The 23,276-nt window shown below is 40.2% G+C and overlaps 1 pseudogene; it reads right to left on the reverse strand.

Annotated features, from left to right (window-relative positions):
- Positions 1–5,513: 5,513 nt before the first annotated feature.
- LOC113887592 lies at positions 5,514–6,455 on the reverse strand (annotated as a pseudogene).
- Positions 6,456–23,276: the final 16,821 nt, after the last annotated feature.

Consider the following 23,276-nt stretch of genomic DNA (forward strand, 5'->3'; position numbering starts at 1 on the left):
GGGGCAGGGAGGTGGGGCAAAGGCTTGGGGCCCAGTGAACCCAAGCTTTGGAGTTTGGACGGATAGCTAAAGGTTATCTCTGACTTAACTGAAAAAAAGTTATTGAAATGCCTCGATGAGAGATTGGGTCGAGGGTCTGATTAAACACAAACAGGTTCAAAAGGAAAGTTCAAAGCGGTTAAACAAATCTTCAGTTTCCTAGTGGAGAAGAGTCGGCAGGCTGGAGGCCAACTCTTGCAAAAACGGTGTTTTTTTTGGTTGGGGAAGAGGAGAGGCTTTAGTTGATGTGAAGTGAAATAAGCCAGACAGAGAAAGACAGATACTGTGGGATCTCATTTATAGATGGAATCTAAAAAAATACAACAAACTAGTAACAAAAATAAGCAGACTCAGATACAGAGAACAAGCTAGTGGTTATCAGTGAGCAGAGGGAAGGGGAATGGGGTAAGAGACGGGGGTAGGGGATAAAGAGGCACAAACTATTATACTATATTTATATGTATAATAGTAGCTCAGAGGTTAAAGAGACCTGGGTTCCATCCCTGGGTTGGGAAGATCCCCTGGAGAAGGAAATGGCAATCCACTCCAGTATTCTTGCCTGGAGAATACCATGGATGGAGGAGCTTGGTAGGCTACAGTCCATGGGGTCGCAAAGAGTCCGACACGACTGAGCGACTTCACTTTCACAAACTTTTCATGTATAAAATAAATAAGATACAAAAAATAATGTACAGCACAGAATATAGCCAATATTTTATAATAGCTATAAGTGGAATATAACCTTTAAAAATTGTGAATCATTGTGCTGTATACCTCTCCAGATGTTGAGGTTCTCTTGTGTCTTCTTCCTATTCAGCAGCTTCCTCTAACTCCTCACTGCTGATGACTCCCCCACATATATCTCAGCTCAGATGCCTCCCCTAAACTACAGTCCTGTATCTCAAACCCTCTACTTAACAGCATCATTGAGCTGTCCAAAATCAAGCCCTTCCTCTGCACAAACCGCCTGGGCACTCTCTTGGTGACTGGGACCATGGTCCAACCAATGGTCTGTCTAAGAAACTCGGACACCTCACTAGACCTCGCTTGTTCCCTGCCTCAAGTCCAGTTAGTCACCAGGTCATAAATATTGTCCCTTCAGTGTCCTTCTAATTATGTTGGCACTGCCCTAGTTCATTCAGGCCTTCCCTGCTTCTTGCCCAAATTGTTGTCATCTTCTTGGAGATCCTGTCTCACACCTTTGGATCTGCTGCCAAGATGGCCTCCTAGACTGTGAGTCTAGTAGGGTATGGGAGCATCTTATTCACTTTCACCCTACCAGGTCCCATCACAGTCCTAACACATAAAACTTTTCAACTACATGCTTTTATTTATTTATTTTTTGATAGGGAAGGGGTAATTGTATTTTGACAAAGTTGCAGTCTTACAGAATAGTTACAGAAATAATATGAGGAATTCATGACTATCCTTCACCTAGATTCCCCAAATATTAACAGTTTACCACATTTGCTTTATGCTTCTTTCATTTACATATATATATATATATATATATATGTATATATATATATATTTTTTCTGAGCAGTTTTCTAAACAGTTTGAGAGTTAGTTATGGACATGATTTTCCTTTACCTAAATGTGGTGCACCTTTCCAGAAGACAAGGACATTCTCTTATATAACCACAGTACAATTATCAAGATCAGGTGATTTTTTTGGGGGGGGAGGTGCCACATGGCTCCTGGGAATCTTGACCAGGGATTGAATCTGAGCCCTCAGCAGCAGTGAAAATGCAGAGTCCTAACCACTGGAACACCAGAGAATTCCCAAGATCAGGCAATTAACATGGACATAGTATTATCTAGCTGAGTTACATCAGTTGTCCCATTGACATCCTCTCTAGCAAAAGAAAAAAAGTATTTAATTCCCAAATCCAGTCCAGGGTAAAGCATGGTGTTTAGTCATGTTTACTTTCCTTGAACCTAGAACAGCTTCTCAGCCATTTTTGTTTGTTTGTTTCATGACATTGATATTTTTGGAGTTCAAAATGTAGAATGTTCCTTAATTTGCGATCATTTAATTTTTCCTCAAGGTTAATTCAATTTATGTCTTTTTTGCAATACAACAAAAGTGATGCTGGATTTACCTCCATCTTAATATCTGGAGGTAAATGATTTTTTAACTTTGATCACAGTATGTGGTTATTGAATCTTCATAAAATACAATCTAATCCTACCACCCTTCAGTGGACCTAAAAGCATATAAGGCCCAGAAGACTTGATGGTAGTCCCTTCTTGACCTCAGTCATGATCTAGTTATATACTCTCTCTGCTTCTTGCCTTTGAACTTATTACTCTCTCTGACTAAAACATTATTTTCCTCCCACTAAATCCAACCCCTGCCTCTGTACTGGGCTAACTTCTACCTAAAATTCACCCTAGTTTCCCCTCTCCCAGGAAGCCTTCACTGACATCCCTGGCTCTGACATGTCACTTGTACAGCATCCTGTCTTTATGTTTTATTATGATATTCATCACACTGACAGAACTGTTTCTTTGTCTCTCTTGCTACATCATGAGCTCTTAGGGGGTAAGTCCTGGATCTTTTATTATGATGTAAGTCCTTTCATTCATTAATTTGTTCATCCAGTCATGCAAATCTGAGTTCATTGATTCCTTGTCATGAGGGAGAACATACATTCCACGGGATGTCTCAATAAGAAGGTGTTAGATTCTTTTATGGGGCTTCCCTGGTGGCTCAGAGGTTAAAGCGTCTGCCTGCAATATGGGAGACCCTGGTTCGAACCCTGGGTCGGGAAGATTCTTTTATGGGATGTGGCCTCATATAAGGCGATTTGTGGGGGAGATTCCAAGGATTGGAGGTTGTAGAAAGTGAGAGTGATTTTATGATTGGGTATATTAATTATTATCTAGAAAGGTGAGGTGAAGGGAGTGATTGACAAAGAAGCAGCACCCATTTATTTATATGAGCTAGGAGAGGATAATGTTTAGTCATTTTGGGAATTTGGACAATGTTTATTAGTCTAGTTTTGGTCTTGATCCATTAGTCACAGTGGCCTTGTCTGATGTTGGGAATCTGTGAAACTGGGCATGTTCAACAGGAGAGCACCTAGGCCTTGCTGTGAGTGCCAGGCCAGCTCCTGCATGTCAGGGGCTGCATGTCTTTCTTGCTCCTCCCTTTCATCGAAGGGCAGATGAGGTCAGGCCACAGGACATGAATCTATGTATTCTAGTCATCACCATTACTGAGATTTTGCTGATCTGGAGGTAGCACTGAGAAAGCTGGTGCAGAAGGACTTGGGCAAGTCTCTCTTGCTCCTTTTATTGCAGGATGAAGTGCTGAATCTTGTGATGTGACAAGGGCTGCTCAGTGGCATTTAGGGCTCTGGACAGGCTCTGCCCCAAAGCACCACAGGCAGTTACCAGAAACAAAATGATGATCATTCATCCTTGTAATAGACCCTGGACATAGGAGCCTAGGTGACCCAACCCAGGCCATGGAAACATGTCCTATGGTTCAGCTGGTCTATTGTAGAGAGCCTGGTGCCTTTTTCTTTTAGCGTCATCAGAAATTGTTCTATTGACCTGTAGTATTTATGTAAGTACATCAAGAGGTGTTTGCTAAAGGAGAACCCTTTCCTCTGCTAGCCAAGGAAATCAAGGGCTATAAGACTGCTAGTGACAATATGGCTAATAAATTTAGACATTTTTTTGGGGGGGGTGGGGTGGGGGAGTCTTCTTGAGTAAAAGTTGTGTCATTTATGGCATCTGTTAAGATCAGAGACAGGTTTGGGGCCACCTTTTCACCACTGTGGGAACTGCAGCTCACAGAGAATGCATGAAGAGTCAGTTACCTTTCTGGGAGCTGTCCAGATTCTGCTTTTTCCCTTTACTTTTCATGAGAATTTGATCCATTGGAAGAGAGGTAGTTTTAAATATTTGAAAATCTCTAACAATTACCTCAATATATTGGATAAGTTAGTGTGTGGCGGGTGGGCGTAAGTCTGATGTCCACATAAGAAATGGTATTCTAATGGAGCACAGACCTTATTGGAAGTATAAGTATCATTTTGCATGAGTTAATTATATGTCCCTTAAAATGGGCGGATAATGTGAGTGGAAGTAAACAGTTCCCCAAAAGAACATCTCTGAAGAGAACAGGTATTTGTACCACCAGGGACTTCCCTGGCGGTCCAATGGTTAGAACGCCATGCTTCCACTGCAGGGGGCCTGGGTTTGATACCTGGTTGGGGAACTAAGATCCTGCAAGCCTTGTGGAGAGATTAAAAAAAAAAAAGGGAAGCCTGGTGTGCTGCAGTCCATGGGGTCACAAAGAGTCGGACATGACTGAGCAACTGAACAGCAAGCCTCAGTAGAAGTATTTTGTTGATGTGAGGTCAGTTTTTTTTTTTAGTGGCCTTGATTCTTATTTTTCTTTATCTAGAATTCTATAGATTCTAACATTTATCAATTGATGCATCTTTTAAATAAACAACACCAGTCTTGCCCATTGATCAATTAAAATTTGACTTTCTCAGTTCTTAGTTCACAAGTTTATTATGAAAAACACTGCAGTGTTCTTGTGCAGTAACATCATTTTATAGGAGGGAGAAAAAAAAAAAAAAAAAAAACTCCATTCAAAACAACTCACCAGGTTCTGACAGTAACAAAGAACAATATGAGGCCAAGATTTTAGAAGCGGAGATAAATCGAGCACAGACAAATCATACAGTTAAATTAAATGGTATCCCTAAAAATAAACAAAATGATTTCAAAACTCACAAATAGAAGGGAGGCTTTGGTACTTATTTTTAAAAATGTTCATTAAGCTCCAATGATTGCTGCTATTCTTATCTACAGTCATACTGAGTAAAGCTATAGCTAAATGGAAGTTAAATTGTATTCACAAGGTGTTAATGTTTACATCTTATTATCTGCAGTTTCTCAGAGAAAACAAAGTAACTACAAACAGCGCTAGGACAGAAACTGGTTTCTTGACCAACAGTGTCGCTTCAGCATACAATGAATTGGTTCATTCTAAAGTGATCATGGCTGTTGATGACAGGTTCAGTTCAGCCTCTCAGTCGTGTCCAACTCTTTGTGACCCCATGGGCTGCAGCACACCAGGCTTCCCTGTCCTTCATCTCCTGGAGCTTGCTCAAACTCATGTCCATTGAATCAGTGATACGATCCAACCATCTCATCCTCTGTTGCCTCCTTCTTCTCCTGCCTTCAGTCTTTCCCAGCATCATGGTCTTTTCCAATGAGTTGGCTCTTTCCATCAGGTGGCCAAAGTATTGGAGCTTCAGCTTCAGCATCAGTCCTTCAGCTGAGTCCTTCATCAGTCCTTCCAAGAGGCTTTGTATTTTTATATGGCACATCTTTTTGGTCCATGTGAAAACAAGTTTTTTTGAGTGTTAACTGTTCTCTGACACTTGTGGAGTTGCTCTTCCCATATGACATGGGAAGAGCAAAACTGTACAAGTTTAAAACTTCATTACAGGAAGCAGTCTAGGGTACCATGAGTAACATGTGGCTCACTTCTGCAAGGTGCTGGGAGTATTTTCAAACTGCAAGAAAGAGTATTTTAGAATATCCATGATTGCAGCTTGGTTACCACAAGGATAACAACAGTCTGGAGCACTGAAAATCATTACTCCATTTAGGTCATGGCACCAGTTATATTCCTCCATCACCAGCTGATGAGGTCTAGATGCCAACGTGAGGCCATCAACATGATTAAATGTCTCAGAAATATCTTGCCCCAAGGTGTAACCAGCTCCTCGAGGAGATATAACCCAACCTCCACCTTTCATCTGGATCTGACCACAGCAAGTCACACACTGGACCGTAATGGAGAACTTTTTGTAGACGATCGAGTGCTCTGATGTGATCCAGTGTATCTATGGCTGCTGAGTGGCCACCATGTTGACAGATCTGCCCATCCAGTAATAGGAAGTGATATCCTATCCAGTGATAGGAAGATAGTCAAAAAGATCTGTAAAATATTTCTAAACAGTTGCATTTCTGTAGTTTCTTAAACACTCATCATAGAAACCATGTACTTGTGTGATCTGTCTGCTCTCATGATTTCCCTGAAGAAAGGTGATACATTCATGGTAATGAACCTTAAGAGCTACAAGCAGATTAACTGTTTTCACTGAATGATATCCTCTGTCAAAATAATTGCCCATAAACAAGTAATTCGTATCTGGTGATGTGCCACCAATTCTAAACAATTCCATGAGATCCTGAAATTTCCCATGCACATCTCTACAGACGATGACTAGACATCGAACGACTTGCACATTGGATTCTTTTGTCAGGATTTCGTTAGCCTTCTCACGGAGGCTCTTGACCTGGGGCTGGGACAGCTGCTTGCACTTGTTCAGCTGCTTGGTCCACTGGTCAGCTCCTTGGTGAACACCTTCTCATCCATGATGCCACCCGCCCGAACCGTGCTCCTTCCAGGCCGCCACCCACACATGGGCCACAAGTACACGCCGTCGCCAGTTCCCAGGGTACTTGTGCAGGTACTGGCAGTTGCTTGGCGCTAGCACTGGCCCTCTAACTCGCCCCTCTGTGTTTGGCCACCAGCTGCTGCCCTCCTCCACTTGCTCTAGCTCCAGAGCTCTGCTCTCTCTAACTGCGGCTGCCTGTGGGGTGACACCACGCCCAGCGTCAGGAGGTGGTGGGATGTGGAGGAGTAGAAGGGCCGGAACTGGAGCTGCAGAACTGGAGGTCAGTTATTATATGACCAAAGTTTGGGATTAATGATGTAAGGGAAACTTAAGAACCAGACAAGTGTGTTAGTGGCTCAGTTGTGTCCGACTCTTTGTGACCCATGGACTGTAGCCCACCAGGATCCTCTGTCCACGGGATTCTCCAGGCAAGAATACTGGAGTGGGTAGCCATTTCCTTCTACAGGGGATCTTCCCAACCCAGGGATCAAACCCAGGTCTCCTGCATTGCAGGCAAATTCTTTACCATCTGAGCCACCAGGGAAGCCCAGAAGAACCTGAATGGGCCTTAATAGGAAATGTATCTTCTCAAGTGTTTAAAAGAAAAATGATTAAATTTTTGTCAGCAAACAGTTAAGTTCAGAGCAGTAGTTATGGTTTGAGAAAGACCTGTCAGGACGTTTTATTTTTTAAGTGGCAGAAGGTCATATAGGGTCAAAAGTCAAAGGATGAAGGTAAGGGAGAACATATTGAGAAGATTTACTGGGGAGTGTAAAGTACAATAACAGGCATGATGAGTGGTAAAGGGAAAGAAAAAGGCTGCTCACTGAAGAATGAGATTAACCTTGGGCAGAAGTTGTCCACTTCTGCAGTCAGCAGTTCCTGGAGGAATCCTAAGAATAGTGTTAAATTGTGCCAATGGAATGGCTGTCCAGTATTCAGGTTGAAGTGATATATGTCTTTTAAGTCAGAAAACATAAACTTCAGTACTTTGGAGTTTTGTTGTGTCAGTTGCTAACAGTACCTGAAAATCTCTTTTCCATTGAGGCTCAAGGGCAGTTTTTCTCTGATGCCTCTTCAGGAAGCCAAGCCTTCAGGTTTGGGATCATGCAGAGGCTGCTTAGGTGGGTGTTTCGAAAAAAACAGCTGTACTTATTGGTGATAAAACTGGAGGTATGTGTCCCCTGCTGTAATTAGTGATATCAGCATGTCATAGGGTAGAGTCTAAGATGGAGAATACTTTCCAAATCCATGGGGTAACCTGATATTTACTCAGAAGGAGGTAACTTGTGGATCCTAGAGGAGACAGCTTACTGCTATTAAGTATAATGGCAAGACTTTAGGCTATGGACATTCAAGGAGTTTCTGAGAGCTTTAAATTTTTTGGTTTTGAAATCTCATTAGTTCTCTTCACTTTCCTGAATTTATGGAAGATAAGGACAGTGTCGTTTCAGGAGATAAGAATAAAAGATTGTGTTCAATGACCAGTGTTTTGTATCTGTTTCTTACATAGAAACTGTCCAGATAGCCAAAGATTATTTATTAATTAACTTAACCTTTTATCTTAGGCCTTAAAGGTAGTCAGGATGTGGAAATTTCAATTTTAGCTAATATGTTAAATTTTTGTGATTTGTAGCAACTTAAGAATTTCATAAAATTAAACTCTATAAAAAGACATTGGTTATTGTCATTTGTTTGTATATATATTTTCTCATAAAATTATGGAGACAATGGTAACTTACTTAACTCATAAACCAGTGTAAGAAATTTAGAAAGTTTAAATAATTTAACCCTGGTTTTGTACAAACCAAAATATTGTGGTGACATTATTTTTAAATGGTAAACTAATTTATAAAGACTCTCAATTGTATCAAAATTCTCCTTCATCTTGGAATTAAGTTCGTTTCTCATAATTAGAATAACAAAGGCTATTACGTAAGTACACTTTTCAGTGTCGACAAAAAGAAGCATCATTAATAAGTTTTTTCTTGTTTTTAGACATTTTGATGGCTTAATTTGGACTAGAAAAGTGTATATACACATAACAACTGAATGTTTTTCTGATCAGTTAATCTTTAAAAGTTTCCTAAAGAGGTAAAACGGAGAGAGAGGGACAAAAAAAATTTAGGAGGACCCAGCTTCAGACAAGATTTCCCAGGTGGTGCAGTGGTAAAGAATATGCCTGTCGATGCAGGAGAAGCAAGAGATTCAGGTTCAATCCCTGGGTCAGGAAGATCCTCTGCAGTAGGAAATGGCAACCCACTCCAGTATTCTTACCCTGAAAATTCCATGGGCAGAGGAGCCTGGTGGGCTACAGCCCCTGGGGTTGCAAAGTGTTGGACATGACTGAGTGACAGCACGCACAGCTTCAGACAAATGTGAAATTTCACTTTTTAAAGGCTATTTATGTTGCTTTTTGAAGGAGAAGGAAGAATGTATTGATAAAGAAACCACATTTTGAAAAACACAAGAAAGATAAAGAAATAAACAGATATATAGATATTGAGATTACAGCTGGTTGGACAATAACTCAGGCCACTGACAATTTTACCAATCTAAACAAATCTAAAGCTACCATTCATTAATCCTTGAAGTATAGAAACAAAGCTAATATAGTCTCTTATGTTAAAAATATTCTCTTTTTAAACAATTTCCTCATGAGAGTTTCTTCCCTTTTTGGTCTAACGTCCTTTTTTTGGGCCATGCCATAAAGCTTGTGGGATCTTAGTTCCCTGACCAGGGACTGAACCTGGGGCCCTCTTAAGTGAACAGTCTTCACGTCAAAAATTCCCCAATGTAGCCATGGTAATTTCAAATTGACCCTAGAGGAATTATGCCAGGTAGAGGGTATTCTAGTAGGAAAATATGAAGGAGTGGGTGTGTAGCATGGAAGAGTTGCAGTTTTAGATTCAGAAGACCCCCATGAGAACTTCATGAGCTGTCAGGTCGGTGCTTGTGCAATCTTGTGTCTTTAGAGCCTGGCTGAAGCCCAACCATTACTCATCAGAAGCTAAATAAAACCTCCTGATTCCAGGCCAATGAAACAAAGTTCTTAGGGGCACAGAGACATAATTTAAGAAGTCTTTTTTTTTTTAAAGAAGTCTTTCTAAGGTTTTATTTTAATAGCTTTATTGATGTATAAGAGACATATAATAAACCGACATATACAAAGAGTATAATTTGGTTAGTTTCAACATATGCCCGAAGCCATTACCACCATCAAGATAATGAATATATCCATCACTCTCCAGAGTTTCTTCTTGCCCCTTTATTATCTCTCTGTCCTGCCCTCCCTGTGCGCCTAACTCCCAGGTGACCACTGATCCCACTGTTACTCTAGATCGGTTTTCATTTTCTAGGTTTTTATATATATATATGGAATTATACAGTATGTTTTCTGTTTTGTATGGCTTCTTTTACTCAGTATAATTATTTTGAGAATCAAACTATCCACCCTGCTGTGTGTGTAGTTCATTTCATTTTGTTACTAAGAGATATTTCACTGTATGTAAATACTACAATTGTTTATCCATTTAAGTGTTGATGGACATTTGTGTTGTTTCTAGTTTGGGCAATCATAAACAAAGCTACTATGAACATTTGTGTACTAATTTTTGTATGAACATTTGCTTTCATTTCTCTTGAGTAAATATTTATGAGCAGAATGGCTGAATCTTATGGTAGGTGTATGCTTAACTTTGTAAGAAGCTTCCAAAGTGGCTGTGCCATTTTACATTCCCTTCTCCCATTGTATGAGAGTTTCAGTTCATGGGGTATGGTGAGTCTTTTCAATTTTAGCCATTCTATTAGAGGTGTAATGGTATCTCATTGTGGTTTTAATTTTCATTTCCCTAATGACTAATGGGGTTGAGCATCTTATTATGTGAGCATTTGCCATTTATTGTCTTCACTAAAGTGCCTGTTGAGATGGCTTGCTCATTTTCTAAAATTTATTTTTAATGGAGGGATAATTGCTTTACAATATTGTGTTAGTTTCTGCCATACATCAGCATGAATCAGCCATAGGTATACATATATCCCCTCCCTCTTGAATCTCCCTCCAACATCCCACCCTACCCCACCCCTCTAGGTTGTCACTGAGCACTGGGTTTGAGTTCCCTACATCATATAGCAAATTCCTGTTTGTTTTTTAAATTTTTTGTAAGTCTTTATTGAATTTGTTACAGTATTGTTTCTGTTGTTTTCTATGTTCTGGTTTTTTGGCCACAAGGAATGTGGGGTTAACTCTCTGACCAGTGATCAAACACACACACCCTGCACTGGAAAGGCAAAATCTTAACCACTGGACTGCCAGGGAAGTCCCCTTGCTCATTTTTTAATTAGGTTATTTTCTTTTCCTTTTTTGGCTGTTCCAGGTCTTCTTTGCTTTCTGAGGGCATTCTCTAGTCGTGGCGAGTGGGGGCTACTCTCCACTGCGGTGCACAGGATTCTCATTGTGGTGGTTTCTCTTGTTGTGGAGCACAAGCTCTAGGAGCTTGGGCTTCAGTAGTTGCAGCATGTGGTCTCAGTAGTTGCAGTGGAGGAGCGTAGTTGTTCTGTGGCATGTGGAATCTTCTCAGACCAGGGATCAAACCTGTGTCTCCTGCATTGGCAGGAGGATTCTTACCCACTGTGCCACCAGGGAAGTCCACAGTTAGGTTATTTTCCTGTTTTTAAGTTGTAAGGATCCTTGACACATTCTGGATACCACTCCTTTATCAGATAAATGATTTGCAAACCTTTTTTCCCCCAGTCTGACTTCATTTTTCATCCTTATAACAGTGTCTTTCAAAAAGTAGTTTTAATTTTGATGAAGTGTAATATAAGTATGTTCTTTTAAGGAAAGCGTTTTTGCTGTCCTGGTATGAGTTTAAAAAATTTATTTATTTTAAATGGAGGATAATTACTTTACAATATTGTAGTGGTTTTTGCCATACATCGACATGAATCAGCCATGGGTGTACATGTGTTCCCTCATCCTGAACCCCCTCCCACCTCCCTCCTCACCCCATCCCTCTGGGTTGTCCCAGAGCACCAGCTTTGAGTGCCCTGCTTCATGCATCGAACTTACACTGGTTATCTATTTTACATATGGTAATATACATGTTTCAGTGCTGTTCTCTCAAGTCATACCACCCTCGCCTTCTCCCACGGAGTCCAAAGTCTGTTCTTTACATCTGTGTGTCTTTTTCTGCTTTGCATATATGATTGTTGTTGTTGCTGCTAAGTCACTTCAGTCGTGTTCGACTCTGTGCAACCCCATAGACTGCAGCCCACCAGGCTCCCCCGTCCCTGGGATTCTCCAGGCAAGAACACTGGAGTGGGTTGCCATTTCCTTCTCCAATGTATGAAAGTGAAAAGTGAAAGTGAAGTTGCTCAGCCGTGTCCGACATTTAGCGACCCCATGGACTGTAGCCCACCAGGCTCCTCCATCCATGGGATTTTACAGGCAAGAGTACTGGAGTAGGGTGCCATTGCCTTCTCCATGATTGTTGTTACTGTCTTTCTAAATTCCATATATATGTGTTAATATACTATATTGGTGTTTCTCTTTTTGACTTACTTCACTCTGTATAATAGGCTCCAGTTTCATCCACCTCATTAGAACTGACTCAAATGTATTCATTTTTATAGCTGAGTAATATTCCATTGTGTATATGTACCATAACTTCCTTATCCATTCATCTGCTGATGGATATCTAGGTTGCTTCCATGTCCTAGCTAAACAGTGCTGCAATGAACATTGGGGTACATATGTCTCTTTCAATTCTGGTTTCCTTGGTGTGTATGCCCAGCAGTGGGATTGCTGGGTCGTATGGCAGTTCTATTTCCAGTTTTTAAGGAATCTTCATATTGGTCTCCATAGTGGCTGTACTAGTTTGCATTCCCGCCAACAGTGTAAGAAGGTTCCCTTTTCTCCACACCCTTTCCAGCATTTAACGTTTGTGGGCTTTTTGATGGTGGCCATTTTGACTGGTGTGAGATGATACCTCATTGTGGTTTTGATTTGCATTTCTCTAATAATGAGTGATTTTGAGCATCTTTTGCATGTGTTTATTAGCCATCTGTATGTCTTCTTTGGAGAGATGTCTGTTTAGTTTTTTGGCCAACTTCTGATTGGGCTGTTCATTTTTCTGGAATTGAGCTGCATGAGCTACTTGTATATTTTTGAGATTGTCAGTTGTTTCATTTGCTGTTATTTTCTCCCATTCTAAAGGCTGTCCTTTCACCTTGCTTATAGTTTCCTTTCGGAGAAGGCGATGGCACCCCACTCCAGTACTCTTGCCTGGAAAATCCCATGGATGGAGGAGCTTGGTGGGCTGCAGTCCATAGGGTTGCTACAAGTCGGATACAACTGAGCAACTTCCCTTTCACTTTTCACTTTCATGCATTGGAGAAGGAAATGGTAACCCACTCCAGTGTTCTTTCCTGGAGAATCCCAGGGACGGGGAAGCCTGGTGGGCTGCCGTCTATGGGGTCACACAGAGTCAGACACGACTGAAGTGACTTAGCAGCAGCAGCATAGTTTCCTTTGTAGTGCAGCAACTTTTAATGTTAATTTTAATTAGGTCCCATTTGTTTATTTTTGTTTTTATTTCCATTTCTCTGGGAGATGGGTCATGAGGATCTCGCTGTGATTTGTCAGAGAATGTTCTGCCTATGTTTTCCTCCAAGAGTTTTATAGTTTCTGATCTTACATTTAGATCTTTAATCCATTTTGAGTTTATTTTTGTGTATGGTGTTAGAAAGTGTTCTAGTTTTGTTCTTTTACAAGTGATTGACCAGTTTTACCATCACCACTTGTTAAAGAGATTGTCTTTTCTCCATTGTATATTCTTGCCTCCTTTGTCAAAGATAAGGTGTCCATAGGTGCATAGATTTATCTCTGGGCTTTTTATTTTGTTCCATTGATCTGTATTTCTGTCTTTGTGCCAGTATCATACTGTCTTGATGACTGTAGCTTTGTAGTATAGTCTGAAGTCAGGCAGGTTGATTTCTCCAGTTCCATTCTTCTTTCTTTGCTTTGGCTATTCGAGTTTTTTTTGTTTCCATACAAATTGTGAAATTATTTGTTCTAGTTCTCTGAAAAATACCATTGGTAGCTTGATAGGGATTGCATCGAATCTATAGATTGTTTTGGGTTCAGTTCAGTTCAGTCGCTCAGTCATGTCTGACTCTTTGCGACCCCATGATTGTAGCACACCAGGCCTCCCTGTCCATCACCAACTCCCGGAGTTCACTCAAACTCATGTCCATCGAGTCGATGATGCCATCCAGCCATCTCTTCTTCTGTCGTCCCCTTCTCCTCCTGCCCCCAGTCCATCCCAGCATCAGAGTCTTTTCCAATGAGTCAACTCTTCGCATGAGGTGGCCAAAGGACTGGAGTTTCAGCTTCAGCATCAGTCCTTCCAATGAACACCCAGGACTGATCTCCTTTAGAATGGACTGGTTGGATCTCCTCGCAGTCCAAAGGACTCTCAAGAGTCTTCTCCAACATCACAGTTGAAAAGCATCAATTCCTTGGTGCTCAGCTTTCTTCACAGTCCAACTCTCACATCCATACATGACCACTGGAAAAACCATAGCCTTGACTAGACGGACCTTTGTTGGCAAAGTAATGTCTCTGCTTTTGAATATGCTATCTAGGTTGGTCATAACTTTCCTTCCAAGGAGTAAGCATCTTTTAATTTCATGGCTGCAATCACCATCTGCAGTGATTTTGGAGGCCGAAAAAATAAATTCAGCCACTGTTTCCACTGTTTCCCCATCTATTTCCCATGAAGTGATGGGACCAGATGCCATGATCTTCGTTTTCTGAATGTTGAGCTTTAAGCCAACTTTTTAATTCTCCTCTTTCACTTTCATCAAGAGGCCTTTTAGTGCTTCATTTTCTGCCATAAGGATGGTGTTATCTGCATATCTGAGGTTATTGATATTTCTCCCAGCAATCTTGATTCCAGCTTGTGCTTCTTCCAGCCCAGCATTTCTCATGATGTACTCTGCATATAAGTTAAGCAGGGTGACAATATACAGCCTTGACATACTTCTTTTCCTATTTGGAACCAGTCTGTTCCATGTCCAGTTCTAACTGTTGCTTCCTGACCTGCATACAGATTTCTCAAGAGGCAGGTCAGGTGGTCTGGTATTCCCATCTCTTTCAGAATTTTCCACAGTTTATTGTGATCCACACAGTCAAAGGCTTTGGCATAGTCAATAAAGCAGAAATAGATGTTTTTCTGGAACTCTCTTGCGTTTTCCATGATCTGTCGGATGTTGGCAATTTGATCTCTGGTTCCTCTGTCTTTTCTAAAACCAGCTTGAACATCTGGAAGTTCACGGTTCACGTATTGCTTAAGCCTTGCTTGGAGAATTTTGAGCATTACTTTACTAGTGTGTCAGATGAGTGCAATTGTGTGGTAGTTTGAGCATTCTTTGGCATTGCCTTTCTTTGGGATTGGGATGAAAACTGACCTTTTCCAGTCCTGTGGCCACTGCTGAGTTTTCCAAATTTGCTGGCATATTGAGTTCAGCACTTTCACAGCATCATCTTTCAGGATTTGAAATAGCTCAACTGGAATTCCATCATCTCCACTAGATTTGTTCATAGTGATGCTTTCTAAGGCCCACTTGACTTCACTTTCCAGGATGTCTGGCTCTAGGTCAGTGATCACACCATCGTGATTATCTGGGTCATGAAGCTCTTTTTTGTACAGTTCTTCTATTTATTCCTGCCACCTCTTCTTAATGTCTTCCACTTCTGTTAGGTCCATACCATTTCTGTCCTTTATCGAGCCCATCTTTGCATGAAATGTTCCCTTGGTATCTCTCATTTTCTTGAAGAGATCTCTAGTCTTTGCCATTCTGTTGTTTTCCTCTATTTCTTTGCATTGATCGCTGAGGAAGGCTTTCTTATCTCTTCTTGCTATTCTTTGGAACTCTGCATTCAGATGCTTTTATCTTTCCTTTCTCCTTTGCTTTTCGCTTCTCTTCTTTTCACAGCTATTTGTAAGTCCTCCCCAGTAGCCATTTTGCTTTTTTGCATTTCTTTTTCATGGGGATGGTCTTGATCCCTGTCTCCTGTACAATGTCATGAACCTCATTCCATAGTTCATCAGGCACTCTATCTATCAGATCTAGGCTCTTAAATCTATTTCTCACTTCCACTGTATAATCATAAGGGATTTGATTTAGGTCATACCTGAATGGTCTAGTGGTTTTCCCTACTTTCTTCAGTTTAAGTCTGAATTTGGCAATAAGGAGTTCATGATCTGAGCCACAGTCAGCTCCTGGTCTTGTTTTTGCTGACTGTATAGAGCTTCTCCATCTTTGGCTGCAAAGAATATAATCAATCTGATTTCGGTGTTGACCATCTGGTGATGTCCATGTGTAGAGTATTCTCTTGTGTTGTTGGAAGAGGGTGTTTGTTATGACCAGTGTGTTCTCTTAGCAAAACTCTATTAGCCTTTGCCCTGCTTCATTCCGTATTCCAAGGCCAAATTTGCCTGTTACCCCAGGTGTTTCTTGACTTCCTACTTTTGCATTCCAGTCCCCTATAATGAAAAGGACATCTGTTTTGGGTGTTAGTTCTAAAAGGTCTTGTAGGTCTTCATAGAATTGTTCAACTTCAGCTTCTTCAGCGTCACTGGTTGGGGCATAGACTTGCATTACTGTGATATCGAATGGTTTGCCTTGGAAACGAACAGAGGTCATTCTGTCGTTTTTGAGATTGCATCCAAGTACTGCATTTCGGACTCTTTTGTTGACCATGATGGCTACTCCATTTCTTCTAAGGGATTCCTGCCCACAGTAGTAAAGATAATAGTCATCTGAGTTAAATTCACCCATTCCAGTCCATTTTAGTTCGCTGATTCCTAGAATGTTGACGTTCACTCTTGCCATCTCCTGTTTGACCACTTCCAATTTGCCTTGATTCATGGATCTAACATTCCAGGTTCCTATGCAATATTGCTCTCACAGCATCAGACCTTGCTTCTATCACCAGTCACTTCCACAACTGGGTATTGTTTTTGCTTTGGCTCCCTCCCTTCATTCTTTCTGGTGTTATTTTTCCACTGATCTCCAGTAGCATATTGGGCACCTACCAACCTGGGGAGTTCCTCTTTCAGTATCCTATCATTTTGCCTTTTCATACCATATTGTTTTGGGTAGTATACTCATTTTCACTATACTGATTCTTCCAATACATGAGCATGGTATATTTCTTCATCTATTTGTGTCATGTTTGATTTCTTTCATCAGCATTTTATAGTTTTCTATATGTAGATCTTTTGTTTCTTTAGCTAAATTTATTCCTAAGTATTTTATTCTTTTCATTGCAATGATGAATGGGATTGTTTCCTTAATTTCTCTTTCTTTTTTCTCATTGTTAGTGTGTAGGAATGCAAGGGATTTCTGTGTATTAATTTTATATCCTGCAACTTTACTATATTCATTGATTAGCGCTAGTAATTTTCTGGTGGTATCTTTAGGGTTTTCTTTGTAGAGCATCATGTCATCTGCAAACAGTGAGAGTTTTACTTCTTCTTTTCCAATGTGGATTCCTTTTATTTTTTTTTCTTCTCTGATTGCTGTGGCTAGGACTTCCAAAACTATGTTGAATAGTAGTGGTGAGAATGGGAACCCTTGTCATGTTCCTGATTTTAAAGGAAATGGTTTCAATTTTTCACCATAAAGGATAATGTTTGCTGTGGGTTCGTCATATATGGCTTTTCTTATGTTGAGGTATGTTCCTTCTATGCCTGCTTTCCTGATGTGATTTTGACTGGAATTGTATTGAATCTGTAGATCAACTTGTGGATGAATGAAATCATAATAATATTGAGCCTTCTGATCCATCAACATGGTGTCTTTCTCTATTTATTTAGGTCTCCTATTTTTCTCAGTAATGTTTTAAAAAATTTTAATTGGAGGATAATTGCTTTACAATGTTGTGTTGGTTTCTGCCATATGATACAAATCAGCCATAAGTGTCTGTCTGTCTGTATGTATGTATGTATATATCCCCTCCCTCTTGAACTGCCTTCACCCTCCCATCCCACCTCTCTAGGGAGCACCAGGCTGAGCTCCCTGTGTTGTATAGCAACTCCCCACCTCTGTAATGTTTTAATGATTGTAAAGGTCTTTCACATCTCTTGTCAGATTTATACATAAGAATTTCACATTTTTGGATGCTGTCATAAATGGGATTATTTTTATTATTTTATGTTGCATTTGTTTTTTAATTGGAATATAATTGCTTTACAATGTTGTGTTAGTTTCTGCTCTACAGCAACATGAATCAGCTGTATGTATACACATATCCCCTCCCTCTTGAGCCTCCTTCCCACCCTCCCACTCCTCCCATCTAGGTCATCACAGAGCACCAAGCTGAGCTCCTTGTACTATACTGCAGCTTCCCACTAGCTATCTATTTTACACATGGTAGTGTTTTTATATCAATTCATCCCTCTTTCCATCCCCCACTGTTTCCACAATCTGTTCTCTATGTCTGTGCCTCTATTCCTGCCCTGCAAATAGGTTCATTGGTACCATTTTTCCATGTGTGTGTGTGTGTGTTCAGTTGCTCAGTCATGTCTGACTCTGCGACCCCATGTACTGTATCCACTAGGCTCCTCTGTCCATGGAATTTTCCAGGTAAGAATACTAGAGTGGGTTGCCATTTCCTCCTCCAAGGGATATTCCTGACCCAGGGATCAAACCCATGTCTAGATTCTATATATGTGCTGTGCTGTGCTTAATCTCTCAGTCATGTCTGACTCTTTGTGACCCCATGGACTGTAGCCAGGCTCCTCTGTCCATGGCGATTCTCCAGGCAAGAATACTGCAGTGGGTTGCCATGTCCTCCTCTAGAGGATATTCCCAATCCAGGAATTGAACCGGGGTTTCCTGCATTGCAGGTGGATTCTTTATCAGCTGAGCTACCAGGGAAGTCCAGATCCATACATATGTGTTAATATATGATATTTGTTTTTCTCTTTCATAAATCTTATTATTTTTAAAATTTCAGCTTCTGATTGTTCGTTGTTATTGTATAATAGATTTTTGTATATTGACCTTTTATCCTGCAGCCTTGCTAGACTCACTTACTAGATTTGGTAGCTTTTTTTTTTGTGAATTCCATCTGATTTTCTACATAGAAAATCATGTTATCTGAGAATAAAGTAACAGTTCTTCCTTTCTAATAAGGATGCCTTTTATTTCTTTTTCTTGCCTTAATTCACTGACTAGAAATTCCAGTATAGTGTTGAATTCTTACTCTCTGTAGTGAGTACAGATACTCTTGTCTTATTCCTGATCGTAGAGGTTAAACATGAAGTCTTTCACTATTAAATATGATGTTAGCTGTAGGTTTTTCATACATGTCCTTTATCAGGTTCAGAAAGTTCCCTTCTATCCTTAGTTTGCTAAGCATTATCAGGAGTAAATATTGAAGTTTGTCAAATGCTTTTCATGTATCTTTGTGATACAGCAAATCACATTTTTTTTTTGAATGTTAACTCAATCTAGGACTTCTGGAATAAATCTCACTTGGCCATTGTTTGTTTGACATTGACTGAAATGTTTGTGTGCCCCCAAATTCATTTGTTGAAGCCTTAGCCCACAGTGACTTGGTATTTGGAGGTGGAGTCTTTGGGAGAAAACTAGGTTTAGATTAGGCCAGAAGGGTGGCCTCATGAGGGGATTAGTACCCTTATAAGAGAAAGAGATGTCTTTCTCCATAAGTAGGCACCAAGGAAAGGCCATGTGAGTACACAGTGAGAAAGCAGTTGTCTACAAGGCAGGAAATGGGCCCTCAGTTCAGTTCAGTTCAGTCACTCAGTCGTGTCTGACTCTCTGTGACCCCATGAATCGCAGCACGCCAGGCCTCTCTGTCCATCACCAACTCCCGGAGTTCATCAGACTCAGGTCCATCGAGTCAGTGATGCCATCCAGCCATCTCATCCTCTGTCGTCCCTTTCTCCTCCTGCCCCCAATCCCTCCCAGCATCAGAGTCTTTTCCAATGAGTCAACTCTTCGCATGAGGTGGCCAAAGGACTGGAGTTTCAGCTTTAGCATCATTCCTTCCAAAGAAATCCCAGGGCTAATCTCCTTCAGAATGGACTGGTTGGATCTCCTTGCAGTCCAAGGGACTCTCAAGAGTCTTCTCCAACACCACAGTTCAAAAGCATCAATTCTTCAGCGCTCAGCCTTCTTCACAGTCCAACTCTCACATCCATACATGACCACAGGGAAAACCATAGCCTTGACTAGATGGACCTTTGTTGGCAAAGTAATGTCTCTGCTTTTCAATATGCTGTCTAGTTTGGTCATAACTTTCCTTCCAAGGAGTAAGCATCTTTTAATTTCATGGCTGCAATCACCATCTGCAGTGATTTTGGAGCCCAGAAAAATAAAGTCTGACACTGTTTCCACTGTTTCCCCATCTATTTCCCATGAAGTGATGGGACCAGATGCCATGATCTTCGTTTTCTGAATGTTGAGCTTTAAGCCAACTTTTTTACTCTCCTCTTCCACTTTCATCAAGAGGCTTTTTAGTTCCTCTCCACTTTCTGCCATAAGGGTGGTGTCATCTGCATATCTGAGGTTATTGATATTTCTCCCGGCAATCTTGATTCCAGCTTGTGCTTCTTCCAGCTCAGCGTTTCTCATGATGTACTCTGCATATCAGTTAAATAAGCAGGGTGACAATATACAGCCTTGACGTACTCCTTTTCCTATTTGGAACCAGTCTGTTGTTCCATGTCCAGTTCTAACTGTTGCTTCCTGACCTGCATACAGATTTCTCAAGAGGCAGGTCAGGTGGTCTGGTATTCCCATCTCTTTCAGAATTTTCCACAGTTTATTGTGATCCACACAGTCAAAGGCTTTGGCATAGTCAATAAAGCAGAAATAGATGTTTTTCTGGAACTCTCTTGCTTTTTTGATGATCCAGCGGATGTTGGCAATTTGATCTCTGGTTCCTCTGCCTTTTCTAAAACCAGCTTGAACAGCTGGAAGTTCATGGTTCACGTATTGCTGAAGCCTGGCTTGGAGAATTTTGAGCATTACTTTACTAGCATGTGAGATGAGTGCACTTGTGCAGTAGTTTGAGCATTCTTTGGCATTGCCTTTCTTTGGGATTGGAATGAAAACTGACCTTTTCCAGTCCTGTGGCCAATGCTGAGTTTTCCAAATTTGCTGGTGTATTGAGTGCAGCACTTTCACAGCATCATCTTTCAGGATTTGAAATAGCTCTACTGGAATTCCATCACCTCCACTAGCTTTGTTCGTAGTGATGCTTTCTAAGGCCCACTTGACTTCACATTCCAGGATGTCTGGCTCTAGGTCAGTGATCACACCATCGTGATTATCTGGCTCGTGAAGCTCTTTTTTGTACAGTTCTTCTGTGTATTCTTGCCACCTCTTCTTAATATCTTCTGCTTCTGTTAGGTCCATACCATTTCTGTCCTTTATCGAGCCCATCTTTGCATGAAATGTTCCCTTGGTATCTCTCATTTTCTTGAAGAGATCTCTAGTCTTTGCCATTCTGTTGTTTTCCTCTATTTCTTTGCATTGATCGCTGAGGAAGGCTTTCTTATCTCTTCTTGCTATTCTTTGGAACTCTGCATTCAGATGCTTATATCTTTCCTTTTCTCCTTTGCTTTTCACTTCTCTTCTTTTCACAGCTATTTGTAAGGCCTCCCCAGACAGCCATTTTGCTTTTTTGCATTTCTTTTTCATGGGGATGGTCTTGATCCCTGTCTCCTGTACAATGTCATGAACCTCATTCCATAGTTCATCAGGCACTCTCTATCAGATCTAGGCCCTTAAATCTATTTCTCACTTCCACTGTATAATCATAAGGGATTTGATTTCGGTCATACCTGAATGGTCTAGTGGTTTTCCCTTCTTTCTTCAATTTAAGTCTGAATTTGGTAATAATGAGTTCATGATCGGAGCCACAGTAAGCTCCCCATCTTGTTTTTGTTGACTGTATAGAGCTTCTCCATCTTTGGCTGCAAAGAATATGATCAATCTGATTTCAGTATTGACCATCTGGTGATGTCCATGTGTAGAGTCTTCTCTTGTGTTGTTGGAAGAGGGTGTTTGCTATGACTAGTGCATTTTCTTGGCAAAATTCTATTAGTCTTTGCCCTGCTTCATTCCATATTCCAAGGCCAAATTTGCCTGTTACTCCAGGTGTTTCTTGACTTCCTACTTTTGCATTCCAGTCCCCTGTAATGAAAATGACATCTTTTTTGGGTGTTAGTTGTAAAAGGTCTTGTAGGTCTTCATAGAACCATTCAACTTCAACTTCTTCAGTGTTACTGGTTGGGGCATAGACTTGGGTTACCAGACAAGAATCTGATGGCAGCTTGATCATAAACTTTCCAGCTTCCAGACTGTGAGAAATAAATTCCTGTTTAAGCCACCCAGTCTATAGTCTACAGTTTTTTTTGTTATAGTAGCCCAAGTGGACCAAGATAGTCATGATATAATATCCTTTTGACATATTGTTGGAATTCAATTTGCTAATGTTTTAAGAACTTTAAATAAAGGATGTTGACCTGCATTATTTTGTTTGTTTTGTGTTGTTTTGGCCATGCCACACTATTTGTGGGATCTTAGCTCCTTGGCCAGTGATTGAACTTGGGTCTATGGCAGTTAAGAGTGCTGAGTCCTAACTACTGGACTGCCAGGGAACTCCTCATCTGTAGTTTTCTTATGTCTTTGTTTTCTGTATTAGGTTAATGCTGGCTCATAGAATGAGTTGAGAACTATTCTCTTGTATTAAAATTTTTTGGAAGAGTTGTGTAGAATTGATATTATTTGTTCCTTAAATGTTTGTTAGAATTTACCAGCAAAGTCTTTTGGGCCTGGAGTTTTCCTCATAAGCAAGTTTTTAACTGCAAATTCAATTTACTTAATAATAAAGGGCTTTTTAGGTTATCTATTTCTTCTTGAATATGCTTTAGTAGTTTGTGTCTTTTGTCTTCGTTGCTGAGTTTACTGGCATCAGATTGTTCATAATACTCCTTTATTAGTCTTTTAATATCTGGAGAATCTGTAGCAATGTCATTTCTCTCAATTCTAATATTGATAATTTGCCTTTTATTTTATTCTTATCAGTTTCATTAGAGGTTTATCACTTTATCTTGTCAAAGATTGAACTTTTGATTTCAATAATTTTCTCTATTCGTTTTCTTTCCTATTTCACTGATTTCAGCTCTGATCTTTTATTTCTTCTACTTTGGATTTAATTTCCTCTTTTTAGAATTTCTTAAGGTGGAAGGTGAGGTCACTGATTTGAGACCCTCCTTTTCTAATATAGGCATTTGGCACTATGTATAGAACTTCTCCAAGGCACTGCTTTAGCACCATCCCACAAATTGTATGTTTTTTTTTCATTCAGTTCAAAATACTTTTTGATTTCGTTTTTCAGTTCTCCTTTGACTCATGTGTTATTTAGAGGTGTGTTTAGTTTCCAATACTTAGATTTTCCAGAGATGTTTCCATTATTGATTTTTAACTTTATTCTATTGTGGTCAGAGAAAACATACTTTGTTTTTGAATCATTTTAAATTTATTAAGACTTGTTTAAGGGCCCAGAATATGGTCCATCTTGGTGAATGTTCCACTTGCATTTGAAAAAAAAATTTATATTTTCCTACTGTGGGGTGGAGTGGTATCAAAACTAGGTAGTTGATAGTTTTGTTCAAATCTTCTATATCCTATTTTTGTGTACTTGTTCTATTAATTAGACATAAACTGTAATTGCAGGCTTGTTCACTTCTCCC

Source organism: Bos indicus x Bos taurus, chromosome X (assembly GCF_003369695.1).
Source record: "Bos indicus x Bos taurus breed Angus x Brahman F1 hybrid chromosome X, Bos_hybrid_MaternalHap_v2.0, whole genome shotgun sequence".
Taxonomy (NCBI): Eukaryota; Metazoa; Chordata; class Mammalia; order Artiodactyla; family Bovidae; genus Bos; species Bos indicus x Bos taurus.